General features: G+C 35.9%; 1 protein-coding gene and 1 pseudogene across 1 annotated transcript in view; both read right to left on the bottom strand.

Annotated features, from left to right (window-relative positions):
- Window positions 1-19292, bottom strand: part of ARSJ (arylsulfatase family member J) — a 125813-nt gene that overhangs the window by 88987 nt on the left and 17534 nt on the right. The gene's annotated exons all lie outside the window — the stretch shown is intronic.
- Window positions 1592-2853, bottom strand: LOC127541791 (alpha-enolase-like; annotated as a pseudogene).

The raw sequence follows: 19292 nt of genomic DNA, 5'->3' as shown, positions 1-19292 counted from the left end.
TACCACGCTACCATAATGGGTCTCTTAAGCTCTTTGAAGGAAGAAACTATGTTCAAGAAATCATTATATTCCCATTTCAAAGGCAGTACAGTGCCTTGCATGTTGCAGGAGCTTAATAAAGTTTTGCTGTATGAATGAGAAAAAAAAAAACAGACTTGTAAACTTCCAAATTTAACTCCATTTCAACAAGATCTCAAATGTTCAACAACAAGAAGTCAGTAACACTGTGGAAAATTATTCTTAAGCTCAATAAAACTGAGTTTTAAGCTCAGCCATCAAATCAATCCTTCTGCCTACTAGAGGCAAACAGCTGTGAACTGGCAAGTTTCTCTAACAATGAGTCATGGGAATAAGAAAGTCAGTGGTTGAGAAACTGGCTAGGAGAAACAATGCTCATGCATAGGAAACAGAAGAGAGGACAGAGACATTAAACCTTCATGAATTAGCAGTCATAGTTATGTGACAAAAACAGCTACCTGAACAGAGTTTCCCGAGAAAGTAAAGGAAACCTGAGAAAAGAGACAATTAATAAGGCAATTGTAGATGCTTGAAAATTCTAAAAGAATCAATATCCTTTGTATAAAGGAAGGAAAACTTAATTTGAATTAGTAGGCAATTGGCCAGGTTGGAATAATGTCTGATCTTTTAAAAAGCCTAAGGGGAAAAAAGGGTTTGATTTAGCATGTTCAAGTCCAAAGATGTTGGGCTACATGTTCAATATTAAGGGGAAATTCAGACACACTGCATCTCAATGAAGTTGTCCTTAATGTCTCCACAGCTGTTAACATTTTGGCACTGAACCCAACAGCAGGGGCCAGTAAGGCTCTGATCTCCACAAGTATTTTCATAAACTGTTTTAAGTGAGTTCCTTTTTCAGGGAAACATGAAGATGACTATCATATGGAAGGGTTTAAAAGATGATTAGTTTCTTAAAATAAAAACAATTATCCAACTTGCCCTTATTGCTGTTAACAGAGAAATACAATACATTTCTTTTGAGCTTTAGGAAATTTACCTCAGCATAGAACGCATTGAATTTTTCTTCAGTTTGGAACTGATTTCATCGCTGTTGAATATTATACATGTGACAAGTCATTCTACTGAGTGGCAGCTTATTGTCATTTTATGTCAATAGTATTTTATTTTTCCAATTACATATAAAGATAGTTTTCAGCATTCATTTTTCCCCCCAATGGGTTACTGAATATTTTTATTATGCATATAAAAGCCATTAAGGATCTGGCCTGGGCTTAATGGGGCTGCATTACAAGTATATGGCTCCACATATATGGCTCATATCCATGAGGGTAAGAATAGGTTATTATAACCCAGTCAGACGACAATAAAGTCTTCTGACAGAGCATCAGATGCAGATGATCAGCTGCAGTCTCTAATAAGACAGTTCTAATAAAGCAATGATAACATCACAGAAAGGTGAAGGAGAGAGGGAAGTTAAACAGCAGAGGCCTCTGCCCCTAGAACAAAACTAGTCTAGTACTTGGTATAGCCTATTCTTTGGATAGGAGCAGACTTCTATAGAGGTGACCAGTGCCTGCTAGCTCTTAACTTGGAGGACTCCCTGCCATGGAGTTTACTTGGCCTGAGGTTTTCTGAAGTTCCATCCAGCAAATTCAGCCATGCTTCCTAGCTCTTCCTCAGTTCTAAAAAGTTGATTATACTTGGCCAGATGGTCAGATTGACAGGGGGCACCAATCTTGATCTGTCCAGTATAGGTTTGCAATGAAAGTATTTTCAGTCTCCCTGGAACAATGGGGAACCATTACTCCAACCCATTGGACTAGGTTAGCTTGCACGTGTGGAGAGTCACAGAGACAATCTGGTTCACTTTGAGTAGGGGGTAGTTGCAGGCTTTCTCATTTACAGCCTTTTCAATGTACTTGTGATTGGTCACTGTGAGATCACCCCCTACCACCTAAATACCTGCAGTGGCAATGTAATCCTTCCAAGCTTCCCAATCATCCTGGTCAAATGGATCTTCAATACAAATCATTAGATAGTCCTTCATGAAAGTCTTGTAGAGGTCTGCAATCTCAGAAGGAGAGATGTAACTGCTAAGATCATCAGCAGACTTAAAGTCCAAGTTATATTTCCCAGATCAAAAGAACTCTGAGGCAGCAACACCCATGCCAATTACAACCTTATCACTATAGCCAGCTTTACCAATAGCATTCTTTAGCAGCTCCAGAGTTTCTTTACTTCCTAGGATGTTAGGAGCAAAGCTACCCTCATTCTCTATGTTAGTAGCACCCTGTCCATCTTTCTGCTTAATCATATGCTTCAGGATATGGTAGATCTTAGTTTCAATGCACAAGTCCTCCTTGAAGGTTGTTGCTCCAAAAAAGAATAATGAACTCCTGCATGCCCAGCTTATTACCAGCATGGGAGCTTGCTGGAACTGGCAGAATGACTTCATTATTGGCTTCGAGGTCAGTAATATGGCAGTAAAAAGAGACACCTTTCTCAGCAGCTCCAGCCTTACAAACAGCCAGAGACACTCCCAATATAGCATTTGTACCAAATTTAGATTTATTGTCAGTGCCATTGACCTCTATCATCAACTTATCAATTTTCTTCTGCTCTACAACATTCAGTTTCTTGCTAATCAGGATCAAAGCAATATATTTATTGATGTGCTTAACTGTTTTTGAGACCTCTTTCCCCAAATAGTGGATCATCATTATCTTCAAACTCTAAGGCTTCATGGATGCCAGTAGAAGGACCACTGGGCATAGCAGCTCAGAAAAGACCTTCTGCAGTGCAGAGACCAACTTCAACAGTGGGGTTTCCATGAGGGTCAATGATCTCTTTGATCTTGATCTTGAGAACAGGCATGTGAATTTCTGGATGGGGCTTCTTTCTCTGGGTGCAGAGAACAGAGGCCGAAGGCTCTAGCTATGTCAAGAGGGAGACTTAAATGTCAACATTCATATTCCCTCTCTTCCCCTCCTCAAAACAACAAGCAATCTGATATATATTATACATGTACAATCACTTGTAACATATTTCCATATTAGTAATGTTAGGAAAGAAAAATCAGCACAAAAGGGAGAGGGAAAAAATGAAATATGTCTTGACCTGCATTTAGTCACCATAGTTCTCTCTCTGGATGTAGATGGCACTTTCCACCCTAAGTCTATTGAAATTGTCTTAGATCATTGTATTTTTTTTAAAATAACTTTTTATTGACAGAACCCATGCCAGGGTAATTTTTTACAACATTATCTCTTGCACTCACTTCTATTCTGATTTTTCCCCTCCCTCCCTCCATCTCCTCCCCCAGATGGCAAGCAGTCCTATACATGTTAAATATGCCACAGTATATCCTAGATACAGAAGGTAGAAATAACCCTGGAAGAAAAACAAAAATGCAAATGGTTTACATTCATTTCCCAGTGTTCTTTCTTTGGGTGTAGCTGCTTCTGTCCATCCTTGATCAATTGAAACTGAGTTAGATCTCTTTGTCAAAGAAATCCACTTTCATCAGAATATATCCTCATACAGTATTGTTGTTGCGGTATGTAATGATCTCCTGGTTCTGCTCATTTCACTTAGCGTCAGTTCATGTAAGTCTCTCCAAGCCTCTCTGTAGTCATCCTGCTGGTCATTTCTTACAAAACAATAACATTCCATAACATTCATATATCATAATTTACCCAACCATTCTCCAATTGATGGGCATCCATTCATTTTCCAGTTTCTAGCCACTACAAACAGGGTTGCTACCATGTTTCCCCAATAATAAGACCTATCCCGAAAATAAGCCCTGCCCTTACTGTGTAAGATTCCTCTAAAATAAGCCCTCCCCCGAAAATAAGCCCTATTGAGATTGCTACTGTGGTGAAGGTGATCCTCTGCACTACATGCTACATTATGGTACCCTCTGTATGCATCGTCCTTTCCCCCCTCTCTTCCCTCTCCCCCCCCCCCCCGGGTGAAACGCATGCCACGCTCTGAGCTGCATCCAATCAGAGCTGCAGCAGTGAGCGTGTCATCCTGTTCTTCCTCCGTGATTTGCTTGTTGGCGCCATTGAGAGCAGTGCCGTGGAGGAGAGCTGAGGCAGGACAACATAAAAACCCGGTATGTAAGCGGGAGTGAGGGGGCATGATGGAAGATAAAAGGGGCATGATGGAGGATAAAAGAAGAACTCAGGGGGCATGATGGAGGATAAAAGAAGAACTCAGGGGGCATCATGGAGGATAGAAGGAGCACTCAGGGAGCATGATGGGGTTAAAACATTTTTGAGGGGCGTGATGGAGTGAAAAGAAGGACTGATGGTCATAATTTTATTATTTTGTCTGCACAGGCCATCTGCATTTTGGCAATTCATTTGGATGGAAAGAAAGCCATACCTCTAATCATCAGTAAGGGCAAGAAAGATAAGATTGAACGTGTATCAGGCATTTATGTTCTTGAAATTGAAAAAGCCTGATGTACACAAGCCGTTATAAGAAAGTGGGTTGATTTAATGCTGCCACTTGTTATGCGAGGTAACCAAAGAGGTCTGATAATCTGGGATTCAGCCAGCACTCACCATGCTAAAGAAATGAAGAACCTTGCAGAGAGAAGAATAGATCAAGTAATGATTCCTGCAGGAATGACTGCCTATCTCCACACCCTTGATATTGCAATAAACAAGCCATTCAAGGACCATTTGCGCATGGAAGTCAATGACTACATTGAAAATAGAATGGAAAGAAATCAATGTGGAAACTTTGTGAAGCCCTGTCTGCAAGAAGTCGTGACTTGGGTGATAGTCATGGGATAAAATTACTGACAGCTGTGTCGCCAAGGCACTATGAGCGGGTTACCTGGACAAGACATGCTCATTTAAAGAGAGCTATATTGCTGGACATGACAGATTGGGTCCACTTCTTCTGAAGGAAATAGAGGCGCAAGACATCCAGGACGGAATTCAGGGTATGGACACTTATGATGATGTTGTTGGAGAAGATGACATGATCATTATTGAATAAAGGTACTTTTTTTTGTTCACATTTACCTGTTTATTAAAATTGCTGTCAATGTTCATTAAAATAAGCCCTCCCCTGAAAATAAGCCCTCTGGTGTTTTTCTGTCCAAAAAAATTAATAAGACAGTGTCTTATTATCGGGGAAACACGGTAATAGTTCTCTACTTCAGTACATGAACTTAGTACTTAGTATAGTTCTACAAGATTAACACCTATTCTATAAGATTCATACCTATAATGATGTAATTAAAATAGAGCATATAAAACTGACTTCAATTGAAACCCACCAGGATATCAAAGAATAATCAAGGATGGAGGTTGGTTATCTTCTCCCAGAAGAATGTAAGCTCCTTGGGGGCAAGGACTCACTATGTAAGAAGGGATGGAGATTCAGATCCTATAACTTGCTTCAGGATAGGAAATAAAAACTGCCTTTGGAGTTTCAAAGGTGTGTCTACTAACCTAGGAACCCATTCTTACAAGAATGTAAAATAAATCTTATTTACATTCATCAGTGAGTCAATGGATTTCTTAGTAAGATACTTTGTTTCTTATACTACTTTGCTAGATTTGGGGAGGGGTAGAAGTAAGGATACAGAAGTCACAGAAATAGGAGGAAAATGCCTATATAAACCAATAACAAATTTGAGCTTTTCATGTTTTAATCTATTTTAATTGTGAAAACATTAAAGAATGTACCTATGAATTGAAGAGTTGTTCAAGCTGATCATTTTGGTTTTTTTGTAGGCATAGGGCTATTTCAAATGCTCTAATGGAGGGAACGCCTAACAATGCAGGCTGATATCTTTAAAAATTCTTGGAGCATTGAGAGACTTGCCCAAAGTGGGATTTAAAGTAAGGTCTTTCTGGCTTTCAGACTATTTATGTTGCCTTTTTGTAAACAATTAAAAAAAAAAAACTGAGTCTTTAACAAACAAACACTTATTACATATCTATTATGGCATAACAATGCTAAGCACTACAGATACAAAGACAATTTTTTTTTTTTTTCCAGTTCTTCAGGACTTCCATTCTATTGAACAGGCAATAAGATGAAGGATTTTAAAAGAGTAACTGACCGTTGCTGAGTGGAAAAGGAACAGCAATTACTCAAAATAAGCAATAAAAGACATTACTTTCTCTTGAGAAATTCCATTCTCCCATGCACCCAGATTTTCATTCTCATGCTTATCTCATGCTTATAGTATTGTCTTTGTGATTCCACCTCCAAATCTCTCCCAGCTTCCTTCTTTTTTCCTACTCAATCACCAATCTAGTGACCTCTTCCCTGAATTATTGCAATAGGCTCTTATTTGAGCTCCCTGCCTCTGGTTTCACCCTTACTCTGTATCTCAAAACATTCTAAGGCACAAATTTGATCAAACCATTCACGTTAAAAACAAATTAAGATTTGCCATTGCTTTTTCTAAGATAAAATAAAAAATCTATAGCTTAGCTTTAGAATCCAGGGGTCCTCAACCTTTTTAAATAGGGGGCCAATTCACTGTCCCTCAGACTGTTGGAGGGCCGGACTATAGTAAAAACAAAAACTTTGTTTGGTGGGCCTTTAAATAAAGAAACTTCATAGCCCTGAGTGAGGGGGATAAATGTCCTCAGCTGCTGCATCTGGCCCATGGACTGTAGTTTGAGGACCCCAGCTTTAGACCCTCTAAAATCTGGTTTTCATCTATCCATTTAGATTAACTTCTCATTTCTTCCTTTCATGTAGTTTTTCTGCTCCAGACAAACTAGACCACAGCCTTCTATCTCCTGCTTATATGGGACAGTCTCACGGTTCTAGGAAAAATTTCTTCCCCCTCTTTGACCTCTCAGAATCCTTAGTGTCCTTCAAAATTTAGCTCATCTGCCACCTTTTCTTAGAATAATTGCCTTACACTTCACCCTGTGTCCAAGATGGACTTGTAATTAAATTAACCAATTGAAGAGTCAGGATTTTTCTGCTAATCAATATATAGACTGCTGTACGTTCTGAACTGAAGATCAGTTGAGATGCATGTAAACATTTAAAGTTTAAAAAGAATATTGAAAAATCTACTCAATGAAAGTAATTTCCCCATACCATTTCAGAGAGAGTTGCTATAGTTGCAAGAGCATAATAATTAGAATCTAAGGATCTTGCTTCATTACTGGCTAGCTGTATGACCTTGAGGGACTGAATCACATGTTCTCTAAAGTTCCTCCCCTTTCTTAAATTTGATTACCCTCTGATCCCTGAGATGTTAATTAATGAATGTAAGCATGCCACTTAACTTTTCTGGTCCTTATTACCTGCCTTGTGGAATCTGATGACTATACTAAGTTGTGTCTAAGGTCTTTTTCAACTTTAAGAACTTCATGGTTTTATTACTGAAGGACCTAGGTTAAATAAACACCAACTAATAATCTGCATGATTTCTTTTGTCATATTTAGAATAGAGAATGTGTCTAAAGAAACTGAAATGCTTCCCCACTTTCTCATGGTAGTGTTCATTTCTTTTACTAAGATCACCACATTGACTCTCTGGTATATGTAGCTCCTTAGCTGCTATATATATTCTGGAAAGCCTCCTTAAAATTAGTGAATTCATTTTGATGAAGTGTGAAAATGCAGCAATTCCTGAGAAACTCTAAGGCTACTAGGACTTGGAAGTGCCACAAATAATGCTGTCAGAGGACAATCTGTTGGTCAGTAAGCCATAGAATCCAATGTTAGGAACTATCCCACTCCTACCACTCCTACCACTCCTCAGGAATTGAAAAAAATTAGTTTTCTTTAGTCTGGTAACATTTTAGAGTATTAAAATGTGTGTTACCTATTCATTTGATACTCATAACAATCCTTGGAGTCAGTTGCTATTATCACCTATTTTACATATGAGGAAACTGAGGCAAACAGAAGTTAAATGACTTGCCCAGCATCATGCACTTAAAATGTTTCCAGTATCAAGCCTTAGCGGAAAACATTTTTTATATGTGTTTTAAAGATTAAATTAAAATGAAATGTCATAGAGACATGAGAATATTTGTTTTTAACATAAGCACTTACAGAAATATAAAAAATGAAATATATTTGAAATATATTATCTTTTTTCCCTATGTTCATAGTTATAACTTTATAATATTCTTGGAAGAGAAAAATGGCACAGATATAGGATGTGATGGAAACTATCTCTGTCTAAGTAGTTTCCTAAATATCCTTTGCCAAAGTCCACCAACGCTGCTGGCAGTGCTAAACCCAACAGACCTCTTCATTGTTTGGGGTCCTTTGAGTGTAGGCCTGAACCAAAATATCTGCTCTCTAAAAAAAAAAAAAAAACTCTCATGCCAATCATACTGCAATTAAATCAAAAAGATCAAAAAAAAAAAAAAGAAAAGAAAAGAAAAGGTATAAAGTATGTAAAATAGCACAGAAAAATTGGCAACAATGATTTAATTTAATCCCTGACTTATAAATCAATAAAGTACAGTTTGTTTTTTAAAAAATACATGTACGTGAAGTAGGAACACAATGAATTTTTCTGATATATATTGACAATGACAGAAAAGATTTAAACTGATAAAATTGAATGTTGGAATTTTTTTAAAGCATGTAATTGGTTTTATTTTAAGATATATTATTTGGAATAAGGTTGTTATCCTGGCAACTTTTATTATTTTTTTCCTTTTGCTCAACTATTAATATAGCATTGCTTTTGTTCTGATATGACTTTTTTTTTTTTTTTTGCTTTTTTTTAATCCCTATTTTTTCTTTTACAGATAAAGATACTAAGGTCTTGCCCCAAGAAATGATTGCCCAAGGTCACAGAGGTAGTGAGTATATGGGAATTAGAATTTAGATCCAAGACTTTTACAGTGAATTGAGGTTTGTAATCTAGGTGTCATCCTTGACTCAGCACTCCCTTTTTAAATTTTTTCTTTTTGCTGTAGTAAATTTATTTACTTTTTAATGCCCATTGCTTTATGAATCATGTTGGGAAAGATAAATCAGAGCAAAAGGAAAAAACCATGAGAGAGATAAGAAAACAGAAAAAAAAAAAAGAAGAAGAAGAAGAAGTGAACATAGCATGTGTTGAATTTACATTCAATCTTCTTAGTAATTTTTTTGGATGTAGATGGAATTTTCTGTCCAAAGACTATTGAGATTGATTTGGATCAATGAACTACTGAAAAGAACCAACCCTTTAATAGTTGATTATCAAACATTCTTTTTTTGTTGTTAATTTTTAAAGCTTTTTATTTTCAAAACATATGCATGGGTAATTTGATAACATTGACCTTTGCATAGCCTTGTGTTTCGGATTTTCTCCTCCTTCCTCCCCCACTCTTTCCCCTAGAAGGCAAGTGATCCAATATATGTTAAACAAGGTAAAATATAGATGATTGCACATTCTTGCTGTTATTGTGTACAATTCCTGGTTCTGCTTGATTCATTCGGCATCAGTTTATGTAAATCTTTCCAGGCCTTTCTATAATAAGTTTGTTCATCATTTTTTATAGAACAATAATATTCCACTACCTTTATGTACCACAACTTGTTCAGCCATTCCCCAATTGATGGGCATCCACTCATTTTCCAATTCTTTGCTGCCACAATAAGAACTGCTACAATCATTTCTGCACCCATGAATCCTTTTCCCTTCTTTATGATTTCGTTGTGATACAGACCCAGTAATGGCATTGCTAGGTCAAAGGGTATATACACAGTTTGAAAGCTCTTTGGGCATGGTTCTAGATTGCTCTCCAGAATGGCCACACCATTTTGCAACACAGTAAATAATGCATTAGTGTCCTGTTTTCCTACATCCCCTTCAACATTTATCATTATCTTCTCCTGTCATCTTAGACAACCTGAGAGATGTGAGATGATATCTCAGAGTTATTTTAATTTGCATTTCTCTAATCAGTAGTGATATAAAGCATTTTTTCAGTTAACTATAAAAGGTCTTAATTTTGTCATCTGAAAATTGTCTGTTCATAGCCTTTGACCATCTATCAATTGGAGAATGAGGTGTGTTCTTATAAATTTGACACAGTTCTTTATATATTTTAGAAATGAGAACATTATCAGAAATACTGGCTGTAAAGGCTTTTTTCCAGCTTTGTACTTCCCTTTTTATCTTATTTCTGTTGGTTTTTTGTTTGTGCCAAAACTTTTTAATTTAATGTAATCAAAGTTGTCCATTTTGCCTTTCATAATGTTCTCTAGTTCTTCTTTGATCATACATTTCTCTATTCTCCAAAGATCTGATAAGTAAATTATCTCTTCTTCTTCTAATTTGTTTATGGTATTATCTTTTATGTTCAAATCATATCCATGTTTACTTTAGTTTGATATGGGATGTGAGAGTTAGGTTTATATCAAGTTTGTGACATAATTTTTTTTAGTTTTCCCAGAAATTTTTGTCAAATAGTGAATTCTTATTCAAGAAGTTAGAATTTGGGGGGTTATTAATTACTAGATTGATATATGTAATGTTCTTGGTGGTTTTCTGGAGGTCTTGGGAGCAGCCTTCTTTTCAGTAGAGTAATCACCACAAAAAATAGCCAGGTGTTAAAGTCCAAATCCTTTATTATCTCCTTCAAAGTCTTATCTTCTTGCTTAGGGCTTCAGCTAGCTTTCTAGAGAGCCTTTCAGACTGGCCTTGGTCTCAGTGGGAGAAGTGCAGGAGGCCCACCAAGAACCTGACCAAAGATGGAATGAATCTTATCCAGTTCTTCCTGGCTGTTATATACTCCATTATAATTACATTATTATAGGTGTGAATCTTATGGAACTATATTAAGTACTAATTCCACTGAGTTAGCACCTTGTAAGAATCCTTGTTTCAAGTTCAGAGCTCTGGCCCATACTATCTCCTGCTTTCTTTTGTTTTAGAACATAAGTGGTCATGCCCTCTCTGACTTCTCAAAGAGGTGAGAACCCCCAAAAGAAGGTGATCACACCTTCCCTGACTCCTCAAAAAAGAGACGAAAACACCAAAAAGGAGGTGATTAAGCCCGCACTGACATCTCAGGAAGGGAGATGAAAACACCAAAGGAAATGGGGAATCAAACCAGATTAGCAGATTTCTGAAGGGTCTCACTTGAAACAGGTATACATAAATCCATCAATATGGGAGTTATTACATAAGCACATAGCAATATAGCAAGGGCTAGTAGTGATTTAACAAACAACATGAATCAATATGAGGAATTATACATGTCCATAAGTCCTAGAAATAGTCCAAAACCAATCTATTGTCCATTACTTCACATGTGTAGGGAATCCAATAATTCATGCAAGTTTTGAAGTTCTGCATCAGTCTTATTATTTTTTAGGGAATCCAATGATTCCTGCAGATTTTGAAGTCCCATATCAGTCTTATCATGTCTCAGGGAATTAAATGATTCCTGCTGGTTTTAAAGTTCTGCAACAGTCTTATTATCAGCCATGCTCTTTCAGAGTCAGATGTTTCTTAGGTCTTCTCCTCTGTTTTGAGATTTTTCTCTTTTTCTGTCTCTCTCTGATGGACAAGGTGAATATGACTAGTTGGCACTCATCTGATTCCTTCTTCATCTGTAGAGATACAAGCAAACCCACTCCCCCAAGCAGTTAACCTATCTGTTCCCTTCCATTCACCACTTTCTGGATCTCTCCACATCACCTGGTGATTATCTAAAGATAGTGGAGCTGCTCACACTGGACACTGCCTTCTGGTGGGTTATAAAATCAGTTTGCAAAAGCCAGTGCATCTTTATCAAAAATTTAAAAATTAATGGTATAGAGAGCTAAATTTAGAAGTTCTCCAGGGTTACCTGTGGCTCTCCACTTCTTTTGTTTTTGGAGGAGTGTCTTAATGTCTCTGTTTCTCCTCTCTACTATTGCCTGACCTTGAGGATTAAAAGGTATACTAGTAGTGTGTAAAATCTGATACTGTGCACAAAAGTGTGCAAAATGTTTAGAAGGATATGCAGGTCCATTATCTGTTTATATTGCTTATGGCACACCCATAATTGCAAAAGCTTGTATAAGGAATTCAGTGACCACTCGGGCTGTCTCTTTTGCTGCGGGTATTGCAAAAGTAAATCCTGAAAAGGTGTCTACTACAACATGGATAAAAGACAGATGGCCAAAAGATTTATAATGGGTTATATCCATTTGCCAGATTTCATTGGGTCTCAAACCATAAGGATTCTTCCTTGGAGGGAGTGTAGGAGCATGGAAAGGAAGGCAAGCTTTTTACTATCCATAAAAAATAAATACAAAGGAACCTTGATTATTGTGTCATGTATATCAAATCTATTGCATTGTTTCACCACTCTGTTTCGTAGCCAGTACCAAATGGTTTTGATGACTGCTGTCTTATAATATAATTTTAGGTTTGGCACTGCTAAGCCACCAATCTTTGTATTTATTTTTCACTAACTCTCTTGATATTCTTGCCTTTTTTTCTTCCAAATGAATTTTGTTATTATTTTTTCTATTTCTATAAAAATAATGTTTTGGCAGTTTGATTGGCATGACACTGAACAAGTAGATCAATTTAAGCAGAATTGTCATTTTTATTATATTAGGTAGGTTCATTGCTATGAATGATTGACATTTTCCCAAATGTTTAAATATGATTTTATTTGTGTGAGAAGTATTTTGTAATTGTATTCATATAGTTCTCGGTTTGTCTTGGAAGATAGACCCCTAAGTATTTTATTTTGTCTACAGTAATTTTAAATGAAATCTCTCTTTCTATCTGTTGCTGATGGGCTTTGTCAGTAATATATAGAAATGCTGATGATTTATGTTTATTTTATATCCTTGCTAAAGCTATGAATTGTTTCCAGTAGGTTTTTGTATTATTTTCTCTGCAAAGAGTGGTAGTTTTCCTCATTGCCTATTCTAATTCTTTTCATTGCTTTTTTCTTTTCTTATTACTAAAGATAACACTTCTAGTACAATGCTGAATAATAGTGGTTATAATGGGCATCCTTGTTTCACCCTTGATCTTATTGGGAATGCCTCCAGCTTCTCTGCATTACAAATAATACTTGCTGTAGGTTTTAGATTGATACCACTTATTATGTTAAGGAAAGCTTTTTTAAATCCCTTTGCTCTCTAGTCTTTTTAATTTTAAAGGAATGGATGCTGTATTTTGTCAAAAGCTTTTTCTGCATCTTTTGAGATTATCACATTATTTCTGTTGGTTTTATTATTGATATTGTCCATTATGGTAACAGTTTTGCTGATATTGAACCAGCCTTGCATTTCTGGTATAAATCCCACTTGGTCATAGTGTAGTAGATAAATTGCTGTAATCTCTTTGCTAAAATTTTATTTAAAATTTTTGCACATATACATTATGGAGATTGGTCTATAATTTTCTCTCTCTGTTTTGGCTCTTCCCGGTTTAGGTATCAGTGCTATAGTTATGTCAAAGAAAGAATTTGACAGTATTCCTTTTTAACCTATTTTTCCAAATAGTTTACATAGTATTAGAAATAATTTTTCTTTAATATTTGGTAGAGTTCACTTGTGAATCCATCTAGCCCTGGAGATTTTTTCTTAGGGAGTTCATTAATGACTTGTTCAATTTTGTTTTCTAAAATGGGACATTTTAAACATTTTATTGCCTCTACTGTTAACCTGAGCAATTTATATTTTTGTAAATTTCTTTCATTTCTATTACATTGTCAGACTTGTTACCATAACATTGGGGAAAATAATTCCTATTATTGATTTAATTTCTTTTTCATTGGTGGTAAGTTCACTCCTTTCATTTTTGATGCTGGTTATTTGGTTTTATTCTTTCTTTTTTCTGATCAAATTAGGCAAAGGTTTACATATTTTGTTAGTTTTTTCATAGAACCAACTCTTAATTTTATTTTATTAGTTCAGTAGTTTTCTTAGTTTCTATTTTATTAATCTCTCCTTTGAGTTTCAGAATTTCTAATTTGGTATTTAACTGCGGGGGGGGGGTGTTAATTTGTTCTTTTTCTATCATTTTTAGTTGCATGTTTAATTCATTGATCTCTTCTTTCTCTTATATTTATGTAGCTATTTACAGATGTAAAATTTCCCCTAAGAACTGCTTCGACTGTATCCTATAAGTATATTGTCTCATTATTGTCATTTTATTGGATGAAATCATGGATTGTTTCTGTGATTTGTTGTTTGACCCATTCATCCTTTAGAATTAGATTATTTAATTTCAATTGGTTTTTAGTCTCTTTCCCTGACTGTTGCTCCTTGATATTTGAATTGTTTTTGTCTGGCAGCTTGAAATATTTTTTTCCTCAAAAAAAAAGGTTTGGAGTTTTGCAACAATGTTCCTTGGGGTTTTCCCTCTGGGATTTCTTTTCAGAGGTGAGCAATGGATTCTTTCAATAAGCCTTTCTCCCTATGTTTCTAGAATACTGGAGCAGTTTTTCTTAATGACCTCTTGTAGAATGCTATCCAGGCTTTTTTTTTTTTTTTTTTTTTTTTTTTTTTGGCTCTTTGGGCTTAAAATGAATTTATATCACTCTTTGAGAGATTTTTTCAGTGGACCTTCTGTCTTTGTGTTTTTGGTCTGCCCTGTTATCATAGTGGCTTTCATTGTCAAGGTTATTTTCTCTTTCTTGCTCATTTTCTTTCCTTTTCTTTTGGTATTTCCTCTTTTTTTTTTTTTTCCTTTTTCTTTTCTTTTTTTTTTCTTTTTTACTTTTAAGGTAGAGCTCTATTCCTGGGATAAAGAGGGGAGGGCTGTCTCAAGTTTCCTATGCAACTCTGAGCCTTGACTTTGAGCATAGGAGCCCTTTTTATTTGTAAGGGGTAACCACACATCCAACTGGACATAATTTTTGTAACATAAAATTCAGTAGATTATTCTTACTTAATCTAGAGCAACAGTAATTGGTGTTTAATTAATTCATTTTTAGGGAGCTAAAGATGACCATCCTTTCAAATGCTTTTGGAACTAAGATGATTGCAGGCATCATTGCAATTTGTACAATTAACAATTGATGCTATTATTTTCAAGATTATTATTCATTTTATTCCTAATCTATATCTTTCAGGCTAAATAAGGTTTAAGTATATTTCTATTTTGGTGTCTTGTGATGGGAAATGATGTGTGTATTTATTCTTCTCCATAATAAACTTGGATATATCAGATATTCTTCATCTGAGAGGGAGAGAAAAACAGAGACAGAAACAGAGAAGGAGAGGGAGATAGACGGATAGATAGATAGATAGATAAGGAGGCAAACACGGAGGCAGAGAGAGAAATAGCAGATACATTTCTCCCAAGCCATAAGATTTTGCTGTTTTCTTTTTCAATTGGTTGGTGGTTTATTTAATAATATATATTCTACTTATAATAAGTTATTGGGTTTGGGGGAAAAAACAAAAAACAACAATAATAAACTGTAATATGAAGTTATTCTTTTAAGTATAAAATTAAAACTATTTAACCATAGTAATACATATTCATGTTTATAAACATGAATTGTTTAAGTTGGAACAAGACCTCTGAGAATTTCTAGTCTAAGCCATCTCTGAGTAAGATTCCCCATACAATAGCTCTTACAAGTAGTCATCCTGTCTTTGCTTAAAGATGTATAGATAGAAGATAACTTCAGATGGAAGGCACTAGGAACAGGAACAACAAAGAGGAAAAAGAGGACTGGGAAACATAGAAGGCTATATTTGAATTGAACCTTGTAAAATGCTAGAGAAATTAGGAGGCAGAGGTAAGAAAGGGAGACATTGCAAGGCATGTGCAACAGTCAATAAAAACTGCCCAGAGTTGAGAGATGGAGTATTATGTTTGAGGAACAGTAAGAAAGCCAGTATCTCTGGAATACAGAATATGTGGATGAGTATACCAGACTGCCCTTCCTACTTCTGAGAGCCTATGGTTTAGCCATCATCTACTGTGCTTGGCAATTTTATAACCAAACAAAAATCAAGGTAGTTGCTCCTGAATATTATAGATGATGATCTCTGACTTGGTAATCTTTTCAATCATTTGTTGAGGTACATTCTCCTACATTAGGAGAAGTGGTATAGGGTACAGGAGAAGTGATCATTTCTTTGTATTGTGCCTCTGTTAAAACACATATGGAATTTTGTTTTCAAATAAAAACACCATTTTCACTTTATACCATACTACCTGTCTTATATATCTTTTGAGATATCCTATCATCAAGATACCACTCTGTAAAGGTATATATTTTGATTTAGAGAGGGAAATATTGCTTAGATGTTTTTCAATAGTGTCTAATGCTCAGTTATAGAGGGCTGAAACTATGGAATCAATGCACTGAGGTCAGGACTATTGAGTGCTTGAGGCTAGCTACTGATTGGACAATACTCTATGGGCATATGCTTGGAAAATGGTCCTTTCCACTATCTGTACTGGCTCAATGATTAGTGTATAGAGGATTGTAGGAGGGATTAGGGGGTGGAGAAAAGCTATCCAGGGACACACTCTTGGTGGTGGACGAGGGGGAGGAGGAAGGCAGTCGCAGAGATTCTCTTCCATCCCCTTCACTTCTACCCCTAAAGACCAAGAATAAAGACGGACTTTTGCTTATCCTGACTCCGGCTGATTCTGGGGTGTCCTGGGTGCTAGTGCGGTCATTACACTCAGTGATATAATTTGGGGTTTCTTGGCAGAAACACTAGCATGGTTTACCATTTTCTTCTCCAACTCATTTTACAGATGAGGAACTGAGGCAAACAGGGTTAAGTGACTTGGCCAGGGTCATATAAATAACGAATGTCTGAAGCCAGATTTGAACTTAGGTCTTCCTGACTTCAGGCCCAGCACTCAATCTACTGTACCACTTAGCTATCACAAAGAGAGGAAATGAAGAGGGAAAATGGATTTATTAATGGGAACTAAGTGAACAACTGGTGAAAAATATGAAGATGCATTTACTAAGTATCTCAAGGAATAGAAACTATAAAGTCCTGAGATGTCTGAAAAAGTCAGGATTAGCGCAAAGAAGAATAGCTGCATTTTGTTAGGGTATCACTACATACAAGTGCTTTACATTCTAATGGAGAAAGAAATAAATAGTATATCTTCAAGGAAACCACCCAAGTAATGTGCTGTTGATGCCTTGCTACTAATGATGCATATGGAAAGTATCAGCAAAGTTAGGGCCCTTAAGAAGAAATAATCAAATCCTTGGAAGATAATAGCATAAATGACTTATGAACACAAGTAGCCTAACATTTCATCACAAGAAATGCAGGTCTTTTAGAATAAGAGCTAAATTCCAAGAATTAAAAATGCAATGCCAGTTAATCTCTATTCATAGGAGCAATTGCTGATTTTTTCACAAGTTTCAGGACTCCCTTTTAACTCTTAAATTTCTGTTTTATAGTTTTTATTATTTGAGAAACTTAGAAGTTCCTTCATATTTTTTCACCAGTTTTTCACTCTTTTATTATTGCATGAAAAGTAGAAAGATGGCTCAGAGGACATAGTGCTGTGTCTGGACTTAAGAAAAACTGAATTTTTCCTCTGATACATACTAGATTTAGTGTAATCCTAAATCACTTAAACACTATCTGCTACAGTTTCTTCTATTTTTAAATGGCAATAATAATAGCACCTATCTTTTACAGTTATTGTGAAAAAATAAATGACAAAATATTTGTAAAGCATTTAATTCAGCATTATTAATTATTAATCTTAAAGAATGAAAAAGGAAGATTATGTGGAACTGACCACTATTTGAAGCCCTTTTCTGTGTTTTTATTTTGCTTTATTAGTAGGTTCTTTTCATTTCTAATCCCAAGAACATAATTAAAATTATATGATGAAACTCTTAGCAAAAAATAATAATTCATTTGCACAAATTGATTTTAAATTCTCTTTTGCTAGAATATAACAATTGCCCAAAGCAAGAACTATTTTACAAAAAAAAAAAATTTTCTGACTGAATTAGACTTCTGGAAGCCAAAATGGTAGAGAAAGCAGTAAACTGATATAACTCTCCCACCTTCACCTTCAAACAACCATAAAATAGCACACCAAAAATATTCTGAAACAGTGGAATTAGCAAAAAGATGGAGTGAAATAATCTTTTAACCCAAGAACCGTGGAAGATTAGGAAAAAAAGTCAGTTTCACTTGGGTAAAAGGGGAACATAGAACCCCACTTCAGTAAACCATTGGGAGATCCTGAGCCCCACTGCAGTGGAGCAGGCAAACACCCAACCAGGACCCACCAAGTGCCTCAGCACAACCAAGGGAAAGGGCAGATCTTCACCCTTCAGAACTCTCACATGGGCGAACAGGCAACTTTCTGCAGCCAGATTCATCATAGCCTTATGGAAAAAGGCAAACTCCAGGTGCCAGACTATCATATATTTCAGTGTAACTCTGTAGAATTGCAGAAATACCCCAAAGGCCTGAATACATGAGAGACACTGGCATTCGGATCCTGGCTCAGGTAAGCTGCCAAACCCCAATAGCCTCTAGCACTGATAACAACATCCCATCCTATCTACTCAGGGCAGTACCAGATACAAAGGTCCCCAATGGGTCTCAGGGAAACATCAGAGCAGCAGCAGGTAAATAACTAGGGTCTAAAGGAGCCTGAGGCAATGCACCTTCCACTCTGGAAGCAGAGTTCAAATTTAAAAGAAAGGAAATGAATAAAAATGAGAAAACAACAACAACAAAAGAATCTGATCTTAGGAAGTTATTAGATTGACTAGGACACAAATTCAGAAAAGAACATCTATGATAAAACACCTATAATTAAAATCCCAAAGACAAATGAGAAGTTATGTCAAGCCCATAAAGAACTCAAGCTCCTTTTTGAGCTTAAAAATAATATAAGAGAAGTAGAAGAAACATTGGGGAAAGGAATAAAAACAATGCAAGGAAAGTATGGAAAAGGAGGTGACAGCTTAGAAAAAGAAAACAACTGTCTAATCAGTAGAATTGGCCAAATGGTAAAAGAAGTACTGATAACTGAGCAAAACAACTGTAAAAATTAAGAGTTGGATGAATGGAAACTAATGACTCCATGCAAAATCAAAAATCAATCAAACAAATTCAAAAGAATGAAAATATCGAAGAAAATTCAAAATACCTCATGGGAAAAATAAAACCAATGTCAGAATTGTTGCATTATCTGAAAACCATAATCAAAAGGAGAACCTGGACACCATTTTTCAAGAAATTATTAAGGAAAACTGCCTTGATATCCTGAAACCAGAGAGCAAAATAGATATTGCAAGGTATTCCTGATCAAGAAAGAGAATGGAACTTTAAAGGATATGAGGTCATTGAAAATGATATTCTGAAAGCAAAAGAGCTAGGAC

The sequence above is a fragment of the Antechinus flavipes genome, chromosome 6 (assembly GCF_016432865.1).
Source record: "Antechinus flavipes isolate AdamAnt ecotype Samford, QLD, Australia chromosome 6, AdamAnt_v2, whole genome shotgun sequence".
NCBI lineage: Eukaryota > Metazoa > Chordata > Mammalia > Dasyuromorphia > Dasyuridae > Antechinus > Antechinus flavipes.
This window is presented reverse-complemented; position numbering and strand designations above follow the sequence as displayed.